At 42.2% G+C, this 12,623-nt stretch overlaps 1 protein-coding gene across 1 annotated transcript in view; it reads right to left on the reverse strand.

Moving 5' to 3' along the window:
* map3k13 (mitogen-activated protein kinase kinase kinase 13) overlaps positions 1 to 12,623 on the reverse strand; it is a 51,279-nt gene that overhangs the window by 22,821 nt on the left and 15,835 nt on the right. The window lies entirely within an intron of this gene.

The raw sequence follows: 12,623 nt of genomic DNA on the forward strand, positions 1-12,623 counted from the left end.
TCATCGATCTTCAGACATTATGGGTGAACTATTTCTACCTCTGCAACACAAACTCGTCCTGAGCTCAGTGGGGACCGGTGGCGGGACACAGGGAGACAAGCAGCATCGTAGAGAAGAATCACAGAGAAACTAAGAGCTGAAACCATGCAAACTGATGAACAAATGTGCAGAGATGCAAATAACCCGATTTGGGGAAATCGTTGGGCAAAGCAGGACACAAAGGCACCACCACATACAGCCACACGAACAGACGACCCCACACACACACACACACACACACACACACACACACACACACACACACACAGTAGCAGGGATTAAAGCCTTGCATTAGTAGTGGAGGGAGGGAGGATAACATCTGGCGCTCCAAACACACTCACTCTTACACACACACAAAACCAAACGTGTACACACTCACACACACAACCCCACGTGTACACACACGCGCACACACATGCACACACACACCCACACACACATACACATGCACACAGTTGTTCTTCAGTCCCTGACCCGACAGAGGAAATCCATACCATCCTAATCTGCAGCATTACGCAAGGCTCCTCTGAGGACGGAGAATATGGCTCCTAAAAGAAAGGTTATAGTGGATCCAGGCCAGAGGTCCCAGAGCCACAGGCCACCAGAACCCCCTGATCATCAGAACCCCCTGATAACTAGAACCCCCTGACCACCAGAGCCCACAGATCACTACCACCAGAACCCCCACATCACTACCACCAGAACCCCCTGATCACTACCAGCAGAACCCCCACATCACTACAACCAGAACCCCCTGATCGCTAACACCAGAACCCCCGGATCACAACAACCCCCTGATCACTACCACCAGAACCCCCTGATCACTACCACCAGAACCCCCTGATCACCAGAATTCCCTGATCACCAGGACCCCCTGATCAACAGAACCCCCAGATCACTAACACCTGAACCCCCTGATCACTACCACCAGAACCCCCTGATCACTACCCCAGGACCCCCTGATTACCACAACCCTTCTGATACCAGAACCACCTGATCACTACCACCTGATCACTACCACCTAATCACTACCACCTGATGATCACTACCACCTGATCATCAGAACACCTGATCCCTTTGGGAGGACGTGATAGGTTGGTTTCTAGGGACCAGTGTACGATAGATCTATTTTGGTACTACCTGCTACTAGCCTGGCTAACGCCAGACCTCATCTCAAACTACATTGAGATGAGGTCTGGGAACAACACATTCATTTTCTTGTATTTGAGGCATGGTTTACCATTGCCCGGAGGCGTTTATTGGATGCTACGAATGTCTATCATATGAGTCTGTACGTAGCTCATAGCCAATCATATCAATTATACCAGATGACGTACGTAGAGTGACAGAAATTCGATGAGGAAGAAGACGATGGGTGTGTTGAATAGACGTCGTCATCATCTTGCCGTCCCTCCCCGTTCTGTGATTGGTTCCCTGTCTCAGGCTAAATTCGGATCCATGGAATCCAGGCTGCCTAGCAGCGCGAAATGAAATTGCGTGCAAGGCAGCATGGGTATACCCAGGCTAACGTGCTACTAAAATTATTGAAATAACCGGTTTCTCCCTCATGTGTGATGACCTGAACATCAACACCAGTGAGTAGATCATGTAATGAACTGTATGTTCGTATGCATCGACTGATATATTATCAACAGAAACCTCACATCCCTACAGCACTGGCCCGCGGTGATCAGCTGTCTCACTGCCCTATGTGGTCTACACAGGGCCTCCTATCACCTGTCTCACTGCACTGTGTGGTCTACACATGGCCTCCTATCACCTGTCTCACTGCACTGTGTGGCCTCCTATCACCTGTCTCACTGCCTTGTGTGGTCTACACATGGCCTCCTATCACCTGTCTCACTGAGTGTGGCCTCCTATCACCTGTCTCACTGCCCTGTGTGGTCTACACATGGCCTCCTATCACCTGTCTCACTGCACTGTGTGGCCTGCTACCACCTGTCTCAATGCACTTTGGGGTCTATTCATTGCCTTCTATTACCTGTCTCACTGCACTGTGTGGTCTACACTTGGCCTCCTATCACTTGTCTCACGGCACATGCTCCCTAGTCGCTTAACGAGGGGAGAAGCAGCCAGATCGCCGGGCTGTATCAACATCAGAGTGAACAATACTCCATCGATGGCTACCAACAACACTAATCTAGAGACAGAGAATGTCAAGTAGAGAGAGAGACAGAAATGGAGAGGAGTAAGGAGACAGAGACAGACAGACTGAGACAGAGCGAGAGAGAGAGAGAGAGAGACAGAGAGAGAGAGATAGAGATAAAGTGAGGGGAGGAGACGAGAGAGTGATAGGAAAAGAGACAGAAGGAGAGAAATAGAGAGGCACACATACACAGAGCCAGGGAGCAGACAGAGTGGGAAGTATCTGGGCAGACAGAGACGGAGAGAGACAGACAGGGAGACAGATAGATTGTAGATCCTTCCTCTGGGACATCAGAGCAAGGTCCACCATACTAGTAGCAGGATGTGGCAACTTTCTGAGTCCGGGTGTGTGTGTGTGTGTGTGTGTGTGTGTGTGTGTGTGTGTGTGTGTGTGTGTGTGAGTAGGCATACATGGTTTACAAGACCAATTTTCAGGTTTACTCACCAGCATTACGAGACCAATCGGGTTATGGAACCAATTTTGATGGTCTCGTAAACCTAAAACTTTATATTGTTATAATTATTGAATATTAATTGTTTCGGTCATTTTGAAGATATGTGTGATTACATAGTTTCTAGTGTTATGAGTTAATATAGTTGTTTTACTTTTATGGCCCACCCCCTGCCTTTCTGAGGTTCACACAAATTGGTCTCACAAGGCAGGACGTGTTTGTGAGACCAGGACGTGTGTGTCCGACAGCGCCACCTCAGGCTGCAAGTGACATTGCAAAGTACACACACTCCCGCGAAAACATACACAATTTCCCGCGAAAATATACACAACGCGGGAAATATACACAACGCGGGAAAATATACACAACGCAGGCTTGCAGTGTGGACCAGCCGGACAAGCGAGCGGGATGAACTTGAAAAAGTAAGTTTTTTGTACTTATTATTTATTGTTCTCTATTCTTCTTCTTATTGCTGCTCTTCTATCTTGCCTTATCTTATCTTATTGCCAGCATGAATTAATGTTCATGCTGGTTGCTAGCTAACAGGTTACTCAAAGACCTTAGGGAGTTATCTGATAACTACACACTCTAGGCCTACTCTGTAATCTGCGCTTTTATTCGAGGGGTAGGTTGTGTTGTTTGCATAAAATATTGGTGCTCTATAATCCCGAATTATCGTTTATGAGCTGCTTCATAAAGTTTGATATGAAGTTATGGTTATAGCTATGATTTCAGCTGTATTTTGGGCATATAAACGAGCTTTGTACCGGTTTTAGATCGGGATTGTATTCTGTTTTTATCGCTAAAAGCGACCGATTTCTAAAACAACAGACTGAGTCAGAGCAATAATTTGATTGAGGGTGGGTGCTGCCGGAGCATGGACACTGCCATTGAATCGGTCTGCTGCCGAGAGGTCCTGGTCAACCGTGACCATCTAATGGCGGGATTAGGTTGCATAACCATGCATAGGGTATTTCGGATGCTGTGCGGCGAGAGAGAGGTTTTGGAAGTGGCCATGTTCTCTCCAAGGGACGTCCGAGCGGAGACACTGGCGCGCCCCATAAATAGCAACCAAGTAACAAGGCTAAAACGATCATTCCCCCTCCGTTTTCCTTCGATGCGTTTCAGGAATATCTCCGTAAAGACCGACTCATTGCGGAAACGCAGCGAGCTGTGCAAACGCTGTAGTACCTACATATTCAAGGCGCTGGTTCTCCACAAAAAAAAGCGAGTCAAGCCTGCGCGCACCTGCGTGCTATATAAAAACATTCAAGTCGAGGAGGAGATAGTAGTTGTTTAACCTTTTAGATTGAGTAGAAATACTTTTTAATGTACAACTAGTAATTCAATTGACCAAGGGGCTGTATTTAGAGCTACAAAAATAATACAAAAAAAACCCTGTAACTTTCAACGCAACTCTACCGTAGCTTCAGGCGTCCACATGAATCCTAACACGAAACCGCATAGGTCCCATAGCACCCTGGGACCATGGACCTATGAAATAACATGGTTTATTATCTGCCTAATAACATGGTTATTAAAGACATAGTTTCACAAAAAAATCGTCCCCGGGTGGACGGGACCCGAAAGACATGTTAGATGCACTTTGGGAGATACACTCGCGGATGAGCGTATATGCGAGGCGGATTCACGAGTGTCACGTTTACTTTAGGTGGATGTTGGAGGTTTACTTTCTGGTGGATGTTGATGGATATTGCCCTGATGGATATTGCACAGATAAATCTTACTATGAAACTACTTCTTAGAGTTTAACTCCCTCTGCATCAGCAATCGGCTAGTCAGTGACCAACAGGGTGAGTAGAAAGGGACATTTGTGGAACTTCTGTTTACTGACCCCCCCCGTGGTTTAATTAGCAGCTTGGAAACATAGATCTGTGATATCGTCTGAGTAATAGTTTATACACTTTATGGTTGGAGTGCTAGCTTGTGGAGATTGACATGACAGGGGCTGATTGACATCGGAGGGTTAGTCAGTTTTAACGCTGCCAGCCAAGGGCTTGTTTCCGATTCAAAGGTACCCTGTGGAAATGTATGATTACCCCAGCTCCCTTGGCCCTTTATAATTCATTAATGCAACCAGGGGGACTGCAATAAGATGATCCTCCTGTCAAACTGGTTGTTTGATTTTCCGTAGCCATTTCAGCGAGCCTTTTCAGCGAGACAATACATCTGTTATATCAACTAAACTAAACTAAACTCAAATTTCAGTTCAGTACATCTTTAAGCTGTGTCGGTGACTAACAATACTTTTTTAGGCCACAGCTAAAATGAGTTCTGATAATGCTATATATTTGTAAGGACTAACTTGAAACAATATTTTGCAGTGAGGCGAGGCAGAATAGACCCGATTTGTGCAGCACAACATCAAGTAAGGCAGAAGAAGGACAGCGCGTTGTGTGTCACGAGATACATCAGCCCCATCAAAGGTAAGCTTTTGCTTTAAACCCTGTATGTATTGCGTACTGTAAGGGTTTGATTTGAGATTTGACCATGTCTGATGTCTTGTCTCTCAAAGCCCCCAAATCACAATAAGCTTTAATTTTATTAATTTCCTTTTTTCAGTTTTTGGTCAGTTTTAGGTCATTTTTAGGTCAGTTTCAGTAGTTTATGGTCAATTGTGGTCAGATTTTGTGTCTCCCACAATCTTGCTCAAAAAGGTTTGTCAATGAATACACTGTGTCAGAGTAGATTCAAACAAAGGAAGTGCTTTAAAATGGCCTGAAACAATGCAAAATACTGCTTCCGTATGTGACTAGGATTCAGTATGGCTTGTGTGTTTTTTGTGTTTGCATGATCATGGTGTTTGAGGCCAGTGTTTGGCATATGAGGACAACAGTGAAACAGTGTAACCAATTCTTTAGTACAAAGACTTGTGTGTGTGTTTGTGTGTGGCCCAGTGATGGTTTATAAGGACAGAGTTAGGCATACAAGGTCATACAGTAAAATACAGTGTCACATCAGTTTTGTATGACTTTAAATATTGGCTTTTGACAAAAGCAGATTTAGGATCAAATTTCACAACGTTTTCATCAAGAAATGCCTTTTCTCATTGAGGAAAAACAGCAAATATTTGAATCTGTACAGTAATGATGAGATGATATTTGATGAGTGAGTTAGCAGATCTTATGAATATCACCTTCTTTCCTCATGATTGTCATTTTCTATCATAGTATCTCATTTTCATCTAATAATTTTACCTTTTTTATTACGCTCGTTTTCATTACCTGTTATTTATTTATTTATTTATTGATAGGAAGAGTTGTGTTTGCATTGGAGCCAATTCGTAAAGGCTTCCAAATCACAATAAGCTTTAATCTTATTCATTTAATTTTTTTCAGTTTTAGGGCATTTTAGGAGTCAGTTTCAGTAGTTTATGGTCAATTGTGGTCAGATTTTGTGTCTCCCACAATCTTGCTCAAAAAGGTTTGTCAATGAATACACTGTGTCAGAGTAGATTCAAACAAAGGAAGTGCCTTAAAATGGCCTGAAACAATGCAAAATACTGCTTCCGTATGTGACTAGGATTCAGTATGGCTTGTGTGTTTTTTGTGTTTGCATGATCATGGTGTTTGAGGCCAGTGTTTGGCATATGAGGACAACAGTGAAACAGTGTAACCAATTCTTTAGTACAAAGACTTGTGTGTGTGTTTGTGTGTGGCCCAGTGATGGTTTATAAGGACAGAGTTAGGCATACAAGGTCATACAGTAAAATACAGTATGTCACATCAGTTTTGTATGACTTTAAATATTGGCTTTTGACAAAAGCAGATTTAGGATCAAATTTCACAACGTTTTCATCAAGAAATGCCTTCATCTCATTGAGGAAAAACAGCAAATATTTGAATCTGTACAGTAATGATGAGATGATATTTGATGGGTGAGTTAGCAGATCTTATGAATATCACCTTCTTTCCTCATGATTGTCATTTTCTATCATAATATCTCATTTTCATCTAATAATTTTACTTTTTTTATTACGCTCGTTTTCATTACCTGTTATTTATTTATTTATTTATTGATAGGAAGAGTTGTGTTTGCATTGGAGCCAATTCGTAAAGGCTTCCAAATCACAATAAGCTTTAATCTTATTCATTTAATTTTTTTCAGTTTTAGGGCATTTTAAGAGTCAGTTTCAGTAGTTTATGGTCAATTGTGGTCAGATTTTGTGTCTCCCACAATCTTGCTCAAAAAGGTTTGTCAATGAATACACTGTGTCAGAGTAGATTCAAACAAACGAAGTGCTTTAAAATGGCCTGAAACAATGCAAAATACTGCTTCCGTATGTGACTAGGATTCAGTATGGCTTGTGTGTTTTTTGTGTTTGCATGATCATGGTGTTTGAGGCCAGTGTTTGGCATATGAGGACAACAGTGAAACAGTGTAACCAATTCTTTAGTACAAAGACTTGTGTGTGTGTTTGTGTGTGGCCCAGTGATGGTTTATAAGGACAGAGTTAGGCATACAAGGTCATACAGTAAAATACAGTATGTCACATCAGTTTTGTATGACTTTAAATATTAGCTTTTGACAAAAGCAGTTTTAGGATCAAATTTCAAAATGTTTACATCAAGTAATGCCTTCATCTCATTGAGGAAAAACAGCAAATATTTGAATCTGTACAGTAATGTTGAGATGATATTTGATGAGTGAGTTAGCAGATCTTATGAATATCACCTTCTTTCCTCATGATTGTCATTTTCTATCATAATATCTAATTTTCATCTAATAATTTTACTTTTTTTATTACGCTTGTTTTCATTCACTGTTATTTATTTATTTATTGATAGGAAGAGTTGTGTTTGCATTGGAGCCAATTCGTAAAGGCTTCCAAATCAAAATAAGCTTTAATCTTATTCATTTCCTTTTTTTCAGTTTTAGGGCATTTTAAGGGTCAGTTTCAGTAGTTTATGGTCAATTGTGGTCAGATTTTGTGTCTCCCACAATCTTGCTCAAAAAGGTTTGTCAATACACTGTGTCAGAGTAGATTCAAACAAAGATTGCGTTTGTAACTCAGTTACCCCATTGTAAAACGTGACGTTATTTTTTTTTCAGACAGAGGCTGATCCCTAGAGTTCAATGTAAAATGTACAGTATAATAAAAGTAATGACATTTTGGAACATTGATGCATATAAATCTATTTTAGCAGACACCAAGAATAAACGATGAACAGTGGAAATGGCCATAACATATCCTCTTTGACGGCTGCAGATAAATGTGAAACAGAAATCTAAAAACAAATTTTTGACTAAAAATCACTAGAACCCTGAAACTTTTCTTGGATCAGGATATGAGCTTTCAATACAATTTAACAGTCTGATCTATTTCTGCTTTCATTGAGCTAACTGATGTTGGAAGTTAGTGTTATTGAACTTGCTCTCTGGGCCAGGTTTCTTGTCCTCAATAATGTCGAACATATTTACAGTAAAAATAACCAACTGTAAATAATGTTCAATATATTGCATTACAAAATTGAACAACAGATACTATTTATTAAAATGCATCTACTATGCTCTCCTGTTACATATTTTTCAGACATGGACACTCCTGAAGGTGACAGACTCCTTCCTGTACTTAAGGGTACGATCAAGTTGAATTTTAATACATATCAAGTTTATAATTTCCAGTGCGTAACCTTCGGCAGTTTCTAGGCCTATAGAGAAAGGTCATCATCAAATGTAGTCAGCCATACTAACAAACAATTATGTCATCTTGTTTGTTTTCAGTCCCTAAAGCCAATACACGAAGACCATGGACAAAAGCAGAAGAAAATGCTGTGATGAGACACTTCAAGTCTCATGTAATTAAAGGCCATTTGGCCTCCAAGAAAGAGTGTTCCCTCTGCAAAGAATGTGAGCCAGCACTAAAAAAAAGAACGATCCAAAATATTAGGAGTAACCATATCTACATAGCCAGCGTTGTTCAACTTGTTCAGTTCTTGCTTGTTATCATATATTATTACGTTTAGTGTTTTTAATGTTTAATGTTTTTTTTATATATTAATATGTTCAATGTTGCACATTACCCCGATGGAATAAATTTTTTGAAATTGAAATCTCTTAATTGTGATAGTTAATGTTCTTAAGAATAGATACATCAATATGTAATGCTACACAAAAAATTGAAGGCTTTAAATAGACCTTGTGATTGGTATCGGATATCGGCCCAAAACATACACCTCTAACGTCTACCACATTTTTATGGTTGAGTAAGGCTCCAACACCAACAACTGCTGCATTTGCACTCCATTTTTCGTGTTGTCTTTTTAGAATATATCTATGGTGTCATACAACAGATTGTGTTTGTTACTCTTCCTCAACATGCCAAACTTGAAAGTCCTAGAAAACAACAGATGACGCGCAGACAACTCAGTTCCTTTTCCTTTTCTTAATTGAATTTGTTAATTTAGAAGGAGGTTCAGTTTCAGGTTCATAACCTTAACAAATCATAAAGGAAAAATACGAATACTGCATCGCAGCGTCCATAAACAATAAGAAGAAATAAACAATCCATTCAAGAAGCACAATTACAATTACTTTTTTTACGTGCTGTTAGAGATTTTAATCATGCAGCCCCATATGTCAGTGGAGAGAGTAGACGGGAGTCCAGGATGTCTTGCGTTGAAAAGGTATATTTACTTGATCAAGGAGACGTGAATGAATGATCAGTACACGTTATGTTCTGATGCTCCTTTCATTTCTGAAGTGTCTGTCCTCTGGGGAAACCTTTGTCCTCCATCCAACATAATATCAAACCTCTGACTCCAGTTAACTTTACCCCGCTCAGGGAAAACAGTCAACACATATCTGAGTGCGGCTGCTTTAGCAATGCTATCAGAATGACTCCTGTTTTCCCCAAAAGGAGCAGACTCACTGCTTAGCAATATCTCTGTGTCTACACCCAATGTTTGGTGTGGCCTTGCCATGACTGCAAAGCCGAGTTGGACCCAGTGCATCTTAATGATGGAATGATGATGGAATTCCCTAACAAGTGCTGCTTAGAGTAAACAAAAGGTCAAACAATAGATTGGCGTATAACGCAGCTATTCTCTGTCATAATCTTGAAATGAATAAATAATGCAAACAATCAGCGCATGATGAGCTGCACATGTACCGTCAGCGTCTGGTTTCTCCTCAAGTTGAGGAAGTAATGGTTGTCATTCATTCATTCATTTGTGATCCGATTATCAATCTAACTCAGATTTATTTGTATATTCTCTTAACCTGAAGAGTAAATTCTTTCATGCGATACTAAAAACTTGCAGTTTTGCATGTAATCTTTGTACTGACTAGAAGGCTCCCCTGTGAGGGGGACAGCAGCAGAGAGCATTGGATGCAGGGTACAGATTGCTTTGACTTGTAAAATATGCTAAACTTGCTACTAACTTTTTTTTTTTTTCCTCGGTTGAGATGTGGCGTGTGAGGGGGAGGGTGCAGAGCAGCAGCACCACCTCCGCCCACGACTCAGAGTCGCATTACTAATGAGCAACTGGCCCTCTGCAGAAGGAGAGTCTTGGAAAATGGCACAGGTTTTATTATCTAGGCTTAAAACTTCATAACAACAATTTAAAGGCCATTGAGAGTGAAAATAGCTAAAAAGGAGGATTGGAGTGGATCTTAAAAAGGGTTTTTAAGAGATTAAATATAGTATTATATTCTTGTAGACCTTGTAATGTTGGTCAGTCCTCTTATACCATTACCTGGTTTGTTTTTGTGTGTTACATGTCAACAGGCCTTGTAATGTTGGTCAGTCCTCTTATACCATAACCTGGTTTGTGTTTGTGTGTTATATGTAAACAGGCCTCATAAACACTGTTGGTTTCACAAACCACAATTTGTCTGACCCCGTAAGCCTGTGAAATGTCACATATTTTTCTAAAAGAGAAATTATGATTTTGAAGTCAGATTTGTGTTCTGCAGATAAAATGAAAATTTTTGATATGTCTTTTAAGTTCGGCAGATGCTGCGTTAGGTGTGGTCTCATAAACCACCGCCACGCATGAATTTGCAAGATTGGTCTCGTAAACCACATATGCCTGTATGTGTGTGTGTGTGTGTGTGTGTGTGTGTGTGTGTGTGTGTGTGTGTGTGTGTGCACGCATGTGTGTATATTCATTTGGTTGACATTATGCTCCCTTTGATAGGTTGAACCCCAGTATACGCCTGTGTTTCCGACATGTTTTACACAAAAGGAGTGAGAGAGTCCTAAAGCAGTACCAAGTACCATGCGGACCCATCCGCTTGTGTCAAAGTGTGTGTGTGTGTGTGATTGGCGTGTCTGCCACAATGAGTTGACTGGTTAAAGCTGTGGTCTGCAGCCTACTGGACTGACAACAGGAGGGAGAGTGACGTCGAAACAAAGAACACAGCTTCCCCCCACACAGAAGTGGGTATGTATGCATGTACGCGTCTGTATATGGTACATTCACAACCTGCATGCGTGGTGCGTGTGCACATAGCGGGGGGTAAGGTGAGCGCAGTGATCTCATCCATAATGCAGCTGGGTCTCAGTGGCTGCTGAGAGTGCAGGGGAAGGAGAGAACGCTCTCTCGGGTGTCCGATAAATCCAACTGTCCACAGACTGCGGACAGCTGAGCCGGCTTCCACCACGCCCCGCGCAGTAATTCCACCCCGGGACAGAGCCCGCCGCTGCTGAGGAGGTGGAGGTGGGGCCGGAGCAGTGGTGGAGGTGGAGGAGGTAGTGGAGGTGGGGGAGATGGTGGAGCTGGGGCCGGAGCGGTGGTGGTGGTGGTGGTGGAGGTGGTGGTGGTGGAGGTGGTGGAGGTGGAAGAGATGGGTCCGGAGCGGTGGTGGAGTTGGTAGAGGTGGAGGAGGTGGGGCACAGATGAGTCCCACTCTACTGGAGTGCAGTGGTTGGCTCTGTGTTGGTTACATCCAGCGCCAAGACTGCAGTGCGGGCAGCAGCTCTCAAATCAGTCTGAGAGGATGCCTCACACTGCAACCTTTTCTACATCTCTCCGCTCCGCTGTGGGATCTGAGCCAGTGCTCAGGATTACAGAGTCTGCATGTCTCTGATGGGCGCTCAGGGGAAAGAGAGCCAAAGGTTTCACTCCCATTAATCACTGAAGTCCTCTAATGGCCACGGAATCCCATGCATATCATCCCCCCCCACTCTACAGGGGCCGGGGGTAAGAGGGGGGTCAGCGCCACGGAACTCAGGGAGGAGGATGGATTCATGGAGTCACTGTATGGTGGACCATAGAGGAGCAGGATGAATGAATGAATGAACAATGAATGAAGAGGTATTAGGGAGGGCATGGCAAGGGAACCTTTTTGGAAACTGAGATGAGAGGATACAGAGAGAGAGAGAGAGAGAGAGAGAGAGAGAGAGAGAGAAGGGGGGAGGGAGGGAGAGAGAGATAATTATCATGAGCTGATCCTTTAATCTTTGCACAGGGCTTTCCTGTACGTACATAAACCCTTCAGACAAGATTCTGAATTCTGAATAATTCTGAATAATAAAATTGAATAATGAATTACTTTCATTGTCTCTCTTCCTCTTAACAATACAGGCTATTTCGACAAAAATATTCTTCGTCAGTGGGGCGATTAACTATAAACAGGAAGTCAACAGCATTGAAAATCAGTTCTAACGTGTCTCTATATTCAGTATGGATTGAAACGTGAATGTCAACATGTGGAAAAACATGTACCTGTGCCCGAGAGTTGTATGATTTGAATGTCACAGAGCTAGATAGTGGTACGGTGGCCTTGGAGGGTCAGGGTGCTTCAGGATGATTCACATTCCTCTCTGCAGGTCAGTTTAGCCTGCACTATACTAATATCGTGTATAAGGGTTTGTGCATGGTGGGCAAGGACTGTTGGCATGGAGCCATCAAAATGGTTTCAACCAAAACCGACTGTTTAATAGTGGTAGGAGATTCTCGGGAGGAAATACAATTTGCTCTGCTTAAGATTTAGTAAGAT

Source organism: Pollachius pollachius (genome assembly GCF_949987615.1).
Source record: "Pollachius pollachius genome assembly, chromosome: 3".
Classification (NCBI taxonomy): Eukaryota; Metazoa; Chordata; class Actinopteri; order Gadiformes; family Gadidae; genus Pollachius; species Pollachius pollachius.